Source organism: Puma concolor, chromosome B3, assembly GCF_028749965.1.
Source record: "Puma concolor isolate L17-30 chromosome B3, mPumCon1.1.hap2, whole genome shotgun sequence".
Classification (NCBI taxonomy): domain Eukaryota; kingdom Metazoa; phylum Chordata; class Mammalia; order Carnivora; family Felidae; genus Puma; species Puma concolor.
The window spans coordinates 48,981,303-48,993,864 of record NC_141672.1 but is presented as its reverse complement, the minus strand read 5'-3'; the positions used below and the strand labels follow the sequence as shown (position 1 = coordinate 48,993,864).

The 12,562-nt window shown below is 44.9% G+C and overlaps 1 long non-coding RNA gene across 2 annotated transcripts; it reads left to right on the top strand.

The window, feature by feature from the left end:
- Positions 1-4,782: 4,782 nt before the first annotated feature.
- On the top strand, positions 4,783-8,085 carry LOC147579959 (uncharacterized). Of its 2 annotated transcripts, XR_015252373.1 has the most exons (3): positions 4,783-5,839; positions 7,478-7,627; positions 7,716-8,085. It is a non-coding gene; the product is annotated as an uncharacterized LOC147579959 (long non-coding RNA). The 2 variants fall into 2 exon arrangements; XR_015252372.1 differs by lacking the exon at positions 7,716-8,085 and having other exon boundaries at positions 7,478-7,654.
- The last annotated feature ends 4,477 nt before the right edge of the window (positions 8,086-12,562 follow it).

Genomic DNA, 12,562 nt, shown 5'->3' with positions numbered 1-12,562 from the left:
CACACACACGCACAAATAAACACAGAGAGTCTGGTCTCCGTAAGTTGTTCACTAAATGGGGTACTGGAGGCCGCCTGGGTGGCTCAGCCGGTTAAGTGTCCGACTCTCGATTTCACCTCAGGTCATGATCCCAGGGTCATGGGATGGAGCCCCACGTTGGGCTCTGCACTGAACACACTGCACTGTGCCTCTCTCAGTGGCTCACGCTCTCACTCTCTAGATTCAGTAGCTCCTCAGAGATATTCTTAGTCAACAAAACCTTCTGTATGTCCCTCAAATTATGCCAGTGAGTAGTAGGCCGTGTCAGTAATGAAGGAGGTGCTAGATGTCTCAGGACTTGTGCCAGCGACAGCAGCATCTTTAAAACTGGTAAAGGGGCCACTTGGAGTGAACGTACTTGTCCACCTACATCACTGTTTCTCAGACAGTGGTCCCTGGACCACCTGCTTCAGAATCACCTGGGATGCCTAGTAAGAAGGCAGACAGTAGGCCCCAACTAAGAATTTCTGGCAGTGGTACTTAAGTACACGTACTCACCTACATGGCATAGTCCGAGGACCATGACTTCAGGACTTAACGACAGCGAGCTTTGCATAATGCCTAAGGAAAGGCGTAAACCAACCAAATCTATGCTCGCTCTTATTCCTACAGCCAAAAGACGTGGCTGTCCAGGAGTCGACATATAACCTGTGGGTGAGAATCTAGGCAGATCCTAGGCATGAGACACCGTGGGGAGGAAGCTGGTGGGTTTTAACTCTGTTCCTGTTTTGTTGAGCCCCCGTGAGAGGATTGCCTTCAGCTCTGGCTCTTTAATAAGCTGGTCACATTGTAGGCAGCACTCACAATCACGTGGGAATCGGAGCTGGGTCAGCTCCAATCCACAAATTGCAAATAATTTGCCAAGGGAAATCCCTTTCCCTTCGGTTCTGCCCCAAATCTACATTTTCTTCTATTTAGAACCAGGAGACTCAGGCAGAATTTATTTTTAATGAAAAGGGTCATGGGCTCCCAGGCCTTTCCTCAGTAAGAACTCCTACTGTTTCTCCCTGCCCTGGGGTGGGGGTGTATCTCCATGCTAAGGTGACACAAAGACAGTGCCTGGTGACTTCGTACAGTATCCACAGAGCCCTTCCAGCATGAGCTAGAGGAGCAGAACTAGGCCCCAGAGTTCCCATAGGACCTTAGGCAAGTTCTTTAACTTCTCCATGCTATAAAGTGAGGATGAGAATATCTGCTTCACTAAGCTGTCAAAACCAAATGAAAGAGAGAAGTACAGAGGTTTCCTGGAGGAAGAGGTGATAAAGAGTCATTAGACACTGATCGCACAACTTTTGAAGAGAGGGGAAAGTCTAGATGCTTCCTTCTCAGTGCTTGGACTCACATCCTTTCCTCTCAGCCCCCAGAGGTTCAGACCCTCAGTACCTCACATTTGAATTCCTGCCACACTTGCTGGGGTGGCCACGCTGACTCATCTCCTCCCACTCTGAGCCATCCCATTAATCAGGACTCCTTTGGTTCCAAGTGGCAGGAACCTAAATGAAACTGGCTGAATGTAACCGGAGAGCTCAGAAACAGGTCCCACTTCAGGCTCAGCTGGATCCAGGTGCTGAGATGATGTCATCAGGTGTCTTTCTCGTCCTTTGGCCCTGCTTTCCTCTGCATCGGTTTGATTCTCAGACAGACTCCCCCCGCCCGCCTTCAGCAACAGGATAGTGTTGGCAGTGTAAGGCTTGCTCTCACCTGGTCAGCAACCACAGAAGAAAGATAGTAACAGCTCCAGCACAAGTCACTGGCTATATCACTGGCAACATTTTCTAAGACTCTCCACTGGCTGGATCTAGTTCGAGATCCCACCCATCCCTGAACCCCAGGGTCACTGTACCACAGGGGCAAAATAGCAGATCTAAAGGAAATTGAAGTGCTCCCACTAGAAAAAGAAGGTTAAAGTCAAAAACACTGATGCCGGTGTGCCTGGGTGGCTCAAGTCGGTTAAGTGTCCAACTCTGATTTCAGCTCAGGTCGTGATCTTGTGGTTCATGGGATCAAGCATCCCTTTGGGCTCTGCACTGGGCATGGATCCTGCTTGGGATTCTCCCCCACCTCCCCCTCCTGCCCCTCCCCTGCTGACATGCATGGGCTCTCTCTCTGTCTCTCAAAATAAATAAACTTAAAAAAAAAAAAAAAAGGACTGATGCAAACCACATCTTGCCAGATTCATGCATGTAACCTCCAGTTTCTGCACAGAACCCAGAGTGCTCTGGCTCATGATGCTCTTACCAACCCATTAGAAGCCACACTCAGCTGCCTGGCTGGCCAGGCCCTGAGGAGTCGAGCCCCACCCTACCAATTCCACCTTGTTTTCTAAGCTTTCTTGTGGTTCATCCTGCAGTTTGCATTTTCAAACCTAACCCCACGTCTTTGTTTATGATGTTATTCCTCTGGAATGCCATTGCTCACCTCTTCAAGTAAATAAATCTCGCTCGCCTTTCAAACCTAGTCTGAATTCCATATTGTCTGTGAATGACTTCAGGAAATACTTACCTCTTTCCTCTCAACTCCTATTGCCCTTGTCATCAGCCTCAAATAATTTAGTATTTGACTGTAGGTGAGGCCTTGTGCTGGGGTAGACACTACGTCCTTCATGGACTTTGTGGTTTTAGTGGAGGAAGGAGACCAGGAAATAGTCAATTACCAATCAGAACGACAAGGTGTAAACCACAGGGAGCTAAGGGGAGGAGAGAAGAGGAGGTGAGGCTGGAATCCATGGCTTATTATATGAAAATCTTGTCTCTCAGGGTAAACTAACTTCCTTGGGAGTAGAAAACACCAGTTAGGCAGGCCTCGGTGCCTAGCACAGCACTTGGGAACACGGTAAGTACTCAACAGTGATTATTGATGGATTCGGCATAGCACACAGGTCTGCAGAGAGAAATGGGACATGGCAGAGGCGTGACTAGTAAAAGCTGGGCTTGCGAGCTTGCCAAAGGCAGCTGAGAAAGCAGCTCCCTGCCGCACAACGGTCAGCAGTTGGCTCTGTGCACAGAACGGTGGACTAAACTGTGCCAACTGGTGCCAACTAGCGTCCCCAGGGCTTCCTTCTCCTCAGTCAGCAGCCCCTTGGCCCCAGTGGCAGCAGCACTGTCCAAACCAGGAGTGAGATCTAGTGGGCACCGGAGGGCCCAGGAGCCAGATGAATTACACCCCGCGGGCCCACATCGCCTTAATTTTAGCCCCAGGGGAAGGGTCTTTTCCACTCTCCACTGGGAACACCATCTTTAAGTTACTGTGTCTACACATGGCTATTTCAATTTAGACGGATATTAACTAGAATTGAGTAAAATTAAAAATTCAGTTCCTCCACTACACTAGCCGTATTTCAAGTGTCCGATAGCCACGTGCAGCTAGCGGCTACTGTATGGGAGAGCAGAGATCTAGAACATTTCTCTTGTTGCCAGAAAATGCTATTAGACAGTGTTGCTCAAGAGCTATGGTCAGCAACCTTTATCCCACGCCATACAACTAGCAGAATGTGCCTTATCTATGCACCCAAATTTTGGCAAAAGACACACACATCCGAACAAAAAGGGAGAAAATAAAAGTACTATGATAATCACCACAATTGGTCATAGGTCGTGGTAAACTATACAGAAGGGATACGCTGTGGATTAGGTAGCATTCCTAGAGTCTCCTAAGCCATACCTTTACGTCCATCTCTCTCATTCAAGAAAGTGAAATTATAATAATCATGATGATGAGCATTAAGGAATCTACTCCTGAAATCATTGTTGCACCCTATGCTAACTGACTTGGATGTAAATTAAGCAATAAAAAAATAATAATCATCATGATGATGATAGCCGTAATAGCAGTGGCAGCGACAATGATCAAGAGAACACTTATTAAGCACTAAACTATGTGCCAGGCACAATGCTGAACATTTTAAGGCACCAGTGGGGTCAATGCTCACAATAACTCTATGGCATGGATATCCTTTACCTCCTGTAGCAGATATCATATATGCGTCATATCACTTTGATTTCAGCCACACTTGCAGGGGTTTTATTCTTCCCCAGGGAAATTCATTCCCCCCGGGGGCAATCCTCCACCAATGAGAGATGAGAGTCTGGATTAATGTTACAGGCACCCACCCTCCAGGGGATAATTCTGCGGTACATTTCATATGGTTTCTTAGAGGCTCTCTGTCAGGACTGAGCCTCAATTGTCCAGAATAGTAACCAGCGCAGGAATACACTGTACTGATTTTTCCTCCCTGTCTCACTTTTTTTTTTTCTTACTACATTTCCACTTTCTGAGCTCACCCTCACCACCATGAAACTACATTCATCCAAGGCCTAGACCCAGGCTCTGCTTTGGGGGGACATTCAAATGAATTCCCCTCCATTCTATGGCCCAGGAATTAGAGATTTGGAAAGGTTGACATTTCCCCAAGTTCCCCTTGCTATGAAGTGGAGATCAAGGATAAGAACTACATCCGTCTTGATTGCAAAATTTAACCCTTAACTACTATCTTATGCAAATTTGAACGTGAGTACTTGAGAAGGAGGCGATTAGAAAGTTCTGAATCAGGGGGCGCCTGGGTGGTTCAGTCGATTGAACGTCTGAGGACTTCAGCTCAGGTCAGGATTTCATGGTTTGTGAGTGTGAGCCCCACGTTGGGCTCTCTGCCTCACGGAGCCTGCTTCAGATCCTCTGTCTCCCTCTCTCTGCCCCTCCTCTGCTTGCACTCTCTCTCAAAAATAAACAAACTTGAAAAAAAAAAAAAAAACACAAACCCAAGAAGGCAAGTTTTGAATCTGTTCTCATTTGTAGAATAAGTAGATTGTTTGTAAACTTCAAACCTCTAAGTTGCTTTTCTGGAATGAAGAAATCAGTGAACTCTTTCTTTCCTTCACTGTGGTCGCTTGGTACCTAGAAAGTGTTCACTTGCACAAAAAATATTTCCTGGTATCAAGGAGCCTGTGCAAGGAAAATCACAATGAGTCTAACAGGGAAAGTCCAAAATGGTTTTTCGGTTGTTTTTGTTTTGTTTTGTTTTGTTTTGTTTTGTTTTGTTTTTCAGGTCTTTCAGGAGGGGAAAATCCCCTCCCTTTCCAACTGCTCTTCTAACAACTGCTTCCCTGTAACCTCAGGGTCCAGTGACCCTCCAAGGGTCAGAAGCAGGGTCTGGGTGGCAGCGGAGGTTTCCAGCGACTTTGTTCCAAAAGCATTGATCTGAGGAAAGGATAAGAATCTCAGGACAAAGGCCCTTGCAAATGCAGCTTCAAGATTTCACCCAGAACTTCTTGGAAAGGGATAAGAATGGTGCTCATTTCCTTTCCCCACCACACCCCCCACCCCATTTCCTGTCCCTCCTTCAGAAATATGCAGTATCCCACTGGAGCTTGTCACACAGAGCAACAGATACTGCTGCATTTGCATAAGCACACATAGGAGAAAAAACTTGCTGTTACAGACTGTCTGCAAAAGCAAACTGTCGCTTTAAGAAAGGGGTCAGCATGATTCCCTGGTGCGTCCCTTCCTCGGAGGACAAAAATCACTGCTCCTACCTGTGGGCTATCTTGGTTTACTTTACAACAGCGGGTCTCAAAGAGTATTCCAGAACTCTTGAGGGTCCTAAGATCCTTTCCGAGGGTCTGCTAGCTCAAAACTATTTTCATAATAATGCTCTGGTATAATTTGCCTTTTCTACTTTCATTCTCTCCTGAGCCTACAGTGGAGCTTCTAGTGCCTATGTGATACTGACGACTGACGACTGATGTCACAGCAGATTGGATGCAAATGCACATGAGAGCCCAGCACTCTCTTGTTAAGCCCAACAGTAAGAGAATTTACAAAAATGTAAAACAATGCCACTTGCCTCCGTGTATTTTTTGGTTTGGGAACACATAGTTATATTTTATAAAAATATGTTATTTATAGTAACATGTAATGGGTTTGCTGTTACTTCAAAGAATTAATAAGTGCATTATTTTTAAAAATTTGTTTCGATTTCCAATACGACAAATAGCAATAGATATAACCCACATAAGCCAAAGCCTTAATAATTTGAAGGTGTTCTCAATAATTTTATTTTATTTTTATTATTTTTTTTAATGCTTATTTATTTTTGAGAGAGAGATGGAGCACGAGCAGGGGAGGGGTAGAGAGAGAGGGAAACACAGAATCCAAAGCAGGCTCCAGGCTCCAAGCTGTCAGCACAGAGCCCGACGCGGGGCTCGAACTCATTAAGCCAAGAGACCATGACCTGAGCCGAAGTCAGCTGCTTAATTGACTGAGCCACCCAGGTGCCCCAAGGGTGTTCTCAATAATTTTCAAAGTGGAAAGAGGTCCTTAGGTCATAAAGTTTGAAAACTGCTTTGTGAACAGTTTTCTCTTCCACCCCCTATTTTGCAGATGGGGAAATGTGTCATTCAAAATCTTATAGCTATTTAGTGTCAGAGTCATGAGTAGAACATAAGAAAAGATGACTCTAAAGGGCAAGACAGAAATGTTTTAGGTTGTCCCCTAGGAGACTGTTCAAATGTTTTCTAAAAAGACATTCCTGAATTCAGTTTCACAATGAGTGTCTTAAGAGATCATTTCCCGCTAAAAAAAGGTTAAAAAAAAATCATGGTTCTTTCACAGGTGTAAAATAAGCACATGTTGAAGATTTTATTTAATTCCTTATTGTTAAGGAAATCAGGTAGATGTTACAACTGGTTCAAAACAGAGGTCAAAAAGCAGACACATTTATAGAACAGGAACACTGAAATGAATTTGCAAATGGTATAAAACTGTCTTCTTTTACATGGGGAGAGAGAAGCCAACTGAACCTCCACTAGACGGAATGTAGTTGCCTATCTAAAGTGGGAAGTATTTCACATAGCTCTCAGTTATCTATAACTCACAGAGTTATAAAACAGCTCAAAGGCAAGAAAAGGTGCCGAGCCCCCATGGAAATGGAACCAGACAACTAGGAAGAGTGTGCCCTGAGCAATGCATAGCTTTCCATCCCGGGACAGGTGTTTCCCCACAACTGAGGCCCTATTTAGGTGCCAGGCACTGACTCAACTTAGGGAGTCAGAAAAAGAGGAACTCAGTGTGTGCCCTGCTCTCGAGATCTCACAATCCATTTGTGTTACCCTATTCTTTCTATACACTGAATAGTTTGTGTCCCCCCAAATCCACACGTTGAAATCTTAACCCCCACAACGTGATGGTATTTGACGGCAGGGACTTTAAAAGGTGATTTGGTGATGAGAGTGAGCCCTTATGAATGGGATTAGTGCCTTTATAAGAGAGACTTGAGAGCGATTCCTCATTCCTTCCACCATGTGAGGACACAGAGAAAAGACAGCTGTCTATGAACCAGGAAGCAGGTCCTCACCAGACACCCGATCTCCCAGCACCTTGATCTTGGACTTCCCAGCCTTCAGAACTGTGAACAATAAACTTCTGTTATTTCTAATCTACCCAGTCTATGGTATCCAGCCATATGGACTACTGTATTCTGTGATATAACAGTCCAAGTGGACCAAGACGCTATGTAACCCATTACTGAAGTTGGAGACTGTGCTGGTTCTCATACACTGACGAAGTAATTCTTCGGTTCATTTCCATCTTCTAGGTAATAAAAGCTACCATCCATTTATTGCCTACTGTGTATCCTCCTTAAAGCCCCATCAGATAGGTAATGTTATCCCCTCATTTTACAGATAAGAGCAGTTGAAGAAGTGAAGTCACCTACATGTCCAAGACCTCTCTCAGTAAGACTCGGGAGTCAAACCCTGGTGTATTTGGCTTCGCCTTCACTCTCTCTCCTAGTTCAGGGTTGATCCGGCAGAGCCTCCCTGGCAAAACAGGCATTTTGCAGTAAATATTCACACCAGAAAAGGCAATTAGTTGTGTTGACCCTCGAAAGTCATGGGTTTTTATTAACCCCTGAACTCAGTCCAGAATTTTCAACAATTCTCCGCTCAGTAATAGTAGGACCTCAGAGAGATGTTTTGTTTCCTTCATCTTTTTTCGAGGCTATTCCCAGATGGTATCAGAGAGAAAATTTTACAAAGATATTCTCTCAGAGAGGTGTAGAAATTACAGATGGAGTAAAAAGTTTGGGGTGACAGATGGCTTAGAGCCGGAGTTTGGAAAACCCCAGGCTGTGGGCCAAATCTGGTCTTTGTATGGCCTACAAATTAAAAATGGTTTTTAGGAATGCCTGGGTAGCTCAGTCAGTTGAGCGTCTGACTTAGGCTCAGGTCATGATCTCGCGGTTTGTGATTTCGAGCCCCGCATAGGGTCAGTGCTGAGTTCAGAGCCTGGAGCCTGCTTCAGATTCTGCCTCTCTCTCTGCTCCTCCCCCGCTCACACTCTGTCTCTCTCTCTTTCTCAAAAGTAAATAAACATTAAAAAAAAATTTTAATGGTTTTTTACATTTTTAGATGGTTGGGAAAAGTCAAAAGAAGAAGGCTATGTGTGACTGTGAAAGTTATACAAAATTCAAAATTTCAGGGCCCCCAAATTAAGTTTCATCAGAAAATAGTCACAGCCATTCGTTTTGTATTTTTTGTGCCTGCTTTTGAGCTACAACAGCAGATTTGGGAAGTTATGACAGAAACTGCATGGCCCTGCAAAAGTAAAATTACCTATTCTTACCAAAAGTTTGCTAACTCCTAGCTTAGAGTGACTTTCTACATGAATGTTGAGAATAATTTCTCAGGAACCCCAAAGTAAGTAGTTCTGGACTTCTACATGGCACGAGCTAAATGTGGCAGGTTTCAGAATTATTTGGTTGCAGGGGGTTGGAGGTAGTTCTGTTATTGCAGGACTCTTGGTGAGAGGGTAAACCCCACTAGAAGCTTTAAGTTGTCATCTGAGTGTCACTTTGGGAAGGTTCTCCGCTGGGTTTCCTGCCGTGGGCACCACTATCACTCTGTTCCTCTTCTGTTTTATGTCCTGTGGAAGCTCCACTTGCATTTACCATTAATTACAATAATGAAAATTAAGTGGTGCCTCCTGTGTGGGAATTTTCCAGTCCCTGACAAGAAGCTTCCAAATAATTCTTTTTCAAGAGCACCCTCTGCTGGTCACTTCTCAGAAAGCACCACATCATCGCATCTGCAGGTGGGTTTTGCCACCAGGAAAAAGCCAAAGGCAGGTTTTTCACAGCACACGGCCATTAACATCTGAAGATAGAGAATTCCACTGTCGAACTTGGTGAGAGAATAAAACTCCTTTTGAATGCACACTAACAATCTCCTAGTTAGATAGAGAAGCCTGGGAAACACAAAGTCTTGGTGACCATTGGCTTCCCAAACAACCTGTCAATAAGGCAAAGCTGAGTTTATTACTTAACCCCCATAAGGAAGACTGATAGGGTCTCAACAGGAAAAGGGGAAGTTCTTATTAAGACTTTGAGGTCTGCTTTTAGGTAGATTTTTTTAAGTGTGTGTGTGTGTGTGTGTGTGTGTGTGTGTTTTAAGTAATCTCTACACCCAACATGGGCTCAAATTTCAACCCCCAAGATCAAGAGTCACATGTTCTATCGACTAAGCCAACATGGGCTCAAATTTCAACCCCCAAGATCAAGAGTCACGTGTTCTACCGACTAAGCCAGAGGTGCCCCTAATGTAGATCTTTTAATGTGATGGGAAGGAGGTTTGGTTAGGACTGGGTAAGGATTACGGTTTAACAATTTACAACTAGGGGACACAACAAGATAAGTAAGGCAAATCTAAGAATGTAAACCATCTGCTGATGATTTGACAAGACTTTCCACAATTTCTCCAGTGAAACCAGGTTTTGCAACTTTGCTTTTCCAAGGTAAGAGTCTGTGCTAGTAAATTTATGCTAATGAAGGTCATAGAACAGTGAGGGCACCTTAATGTAGACAATAAACTGTGGGGCTTGGGATAGGTGGTTTGGGCTCTTAGCTTCTCAAGATGGGGACTGTTGTCTAAGAAGCCCAGCATGGATGGGATATGCGTGAAGCCAGTGCCCCCGGTGACTTGACACAAAATGTTGGGCCAGCTCTGGGCTTCCAGATTTGTTAGGGTTTTTCTTTTTTATGTTTATTTATTTTGAGGTAGAGATAGAGTTCTCGTAACAACTTTTCATGTTTAGATACGGGACTCTGTGGATACGAGGTAGCCCTTGAAGGAAACCAGAATATGTCATCCTAAAATATGCCTCTTTGACATAAAAATTATTTTGAGTTGAAAGCAAACCCTGGGGAAAAATTCCCCCTTTTCTGGACTATCAGCAGGAAATAAATTCTTCTTTTTCTGGAGTCACACTCCCATCAGCCTTGCCATGGCATCGGAGGAATTTGCAAACAAATCTTATTAAACCAGCCCTTATCTTCCAAGGACTACCTAGCCCTAGTTGGATTACCCCTAGCCCAAATCCCTTTGTCTTGTCAATTCTTCACAAATTTATTGTTTCTTTGTCTAAATGATATAAAAGCTTCCCGATCTGGTCACTTTGCTCTCTTGTAAAGATTCTCATGTACATGTAAATATTTTTAAAAATGTGTATGCTTTGGGGTGTCTGGGCGGCTCAGTCTGTTAAGCTTGTGACTCTGGATTTCAGCTCAGGCTATGATCTCAGGGTCATGGGAACGAGGCCCGAGTCAGGCTCCGTGCTGAGAGCCTGCTTGGGATTCTCTCTCTTCCCCTCGCCCCTGCTTGCACTCTATCTCAGAATAAAAATAAACATAAAAAAGAAAAAGGTGTATGCTTTTCTCCTGTTAATCTGTCCTTCAGCTTAATTTTCAGACCCAGCCAGGGATGCTAAGAGGGTAGAGAAAAACTTTGTTCTCTCCAGCACCTGCCAGGAAAAGAATTGATCTCCATAGGCTGCTGCAGTGCTGGTTAGTCATGTAAGTGTCTGCATTGGGCCCTGAGGGGGCCTAGCACGGAGGGGCTCCACAGAGGTCCTCACTTCAGAGTTACTGAAGGTGCACAGGGGACAGGACCCAGGCCTGGCTGGATGTGGGGAGAAGTCAAGGAAACCTGCAGAGTTGACACTAGAGCTGAGATTCATGGGCTGGTGGGAACTCCTCAAACTCGGAAAGGAGGGGCTGAGGTGGGGGTGGGAGGTGGGGGTGGGAGGTGGGGGCAGGCCTCCCGGGCCCAGAGACAGGAAACTCCCGTGCTCTGGGAATGGCAAATGGTTCTGTGTATTTGGACTCCAGTGTGCTTTGGCAACAATGCAGGGAAGAAGTCTGGGGCCAGGTGCTCAAGGGCATGGTTTGCAAAAGTGAACTTTATCCAGGGCGGGTGGTAGCTGAAAAAGTTTTTGCGGTGAAGCGCCATGATTTGATTTGTTATTTAAAATCTACTTCAGCTGCAGAGCAGCGGCGGGCAGGTGCAGAAAGGACTGACCAGCCTAGAAGCTGCTGTTGCAATAGACTGAGGGCCTTCTCTAAAAACGTGGCTTTGAGGGTGCAAGGGGGAAAGATTCAGGAGCAAAGGGCAGAATCACCGTGCCTTGCTGACCCACCGAATGTGTACGAGGAAGAGGGAAGGGTTTCTGGCTTGGATGATACAGCAATCGGCTGAGATAGGACATGCAGGGAAACAAGTGGGTTACTATGGAAGGTGAAGGGTGAGAATTTGCCATCCCCAAATAAGCCCCCTTAGCATAAAGATTATTTTAAGAAAGAACAGACAGAGGAGGAGCTCTGAAAACAGAGTAGAAGTTACCCTTTTGTAAGGGAAATTTACATTTAGAAAAGAAATCTACATTTGTGAGGGTGTCTCTTCCAGAGAGAGATGAGTGAATCCTAAGAAACTCTCATCAGTGGAGAAGCCACTGACTTAAATCTGTGTAATAAACCTTACTCTCTGGGCACCTGGGTGGCTCAGTTGGTTAAGTGTCTCACTTGACTCAGGCTGTGATCTCACAGTTTGTGGATTCCAGCCCCACATTGGGCTCTGAGCTGACAGCATTGAGTTTGCTTGGGATTCTCTCCCTCTCTCTCTCTCTCTCTCTCTGTCTCTCCCCGACTCATGAGCACATGTGTGTTTGCACACACACTCTCAAAATAAATAAACTTTTTTAAAAATTAAAAAAAAAAATAAGCCTTACTCTTATTGACCAAACTTTTCCTGGTCGACCCCCCTACAATTGGCCTTCCCCAAACCCTTTTTTGCTCTTAGCTGATGGTCGTATTTAGGTCTGAATTCTAAGCTACCTCTTGGAGAGTTTCTCATTTTACCCTGGGTATGTCCCATGTATACATGAGATATACATGCTAAAAACCTTTTTCTCTTGTTAATCTGTCTTTTGTAACAGGGGACCCCAGCCAAGAATTTAGAAGGGTAGAGGGAAAATTGTTTTTCTCTCCTACCAAAGGTGATCTGTTCAGCTTTGGACATGTTGGCTAAGAGGTACAGAGGTGGGGGCTAGCCCAGGAAATGCAAAAGTAGAGCTCTTCTGAGAGGCAGGGAGGCAGGGATGGAACGGATAGTTAGGCTGCCTAGGCAGGTAGGAAGCTGAAGCATAAAATAGCTGAAATCTGCATAGTTGTCAGTGTTAAGTGGAGAAGAGATGACGCCCC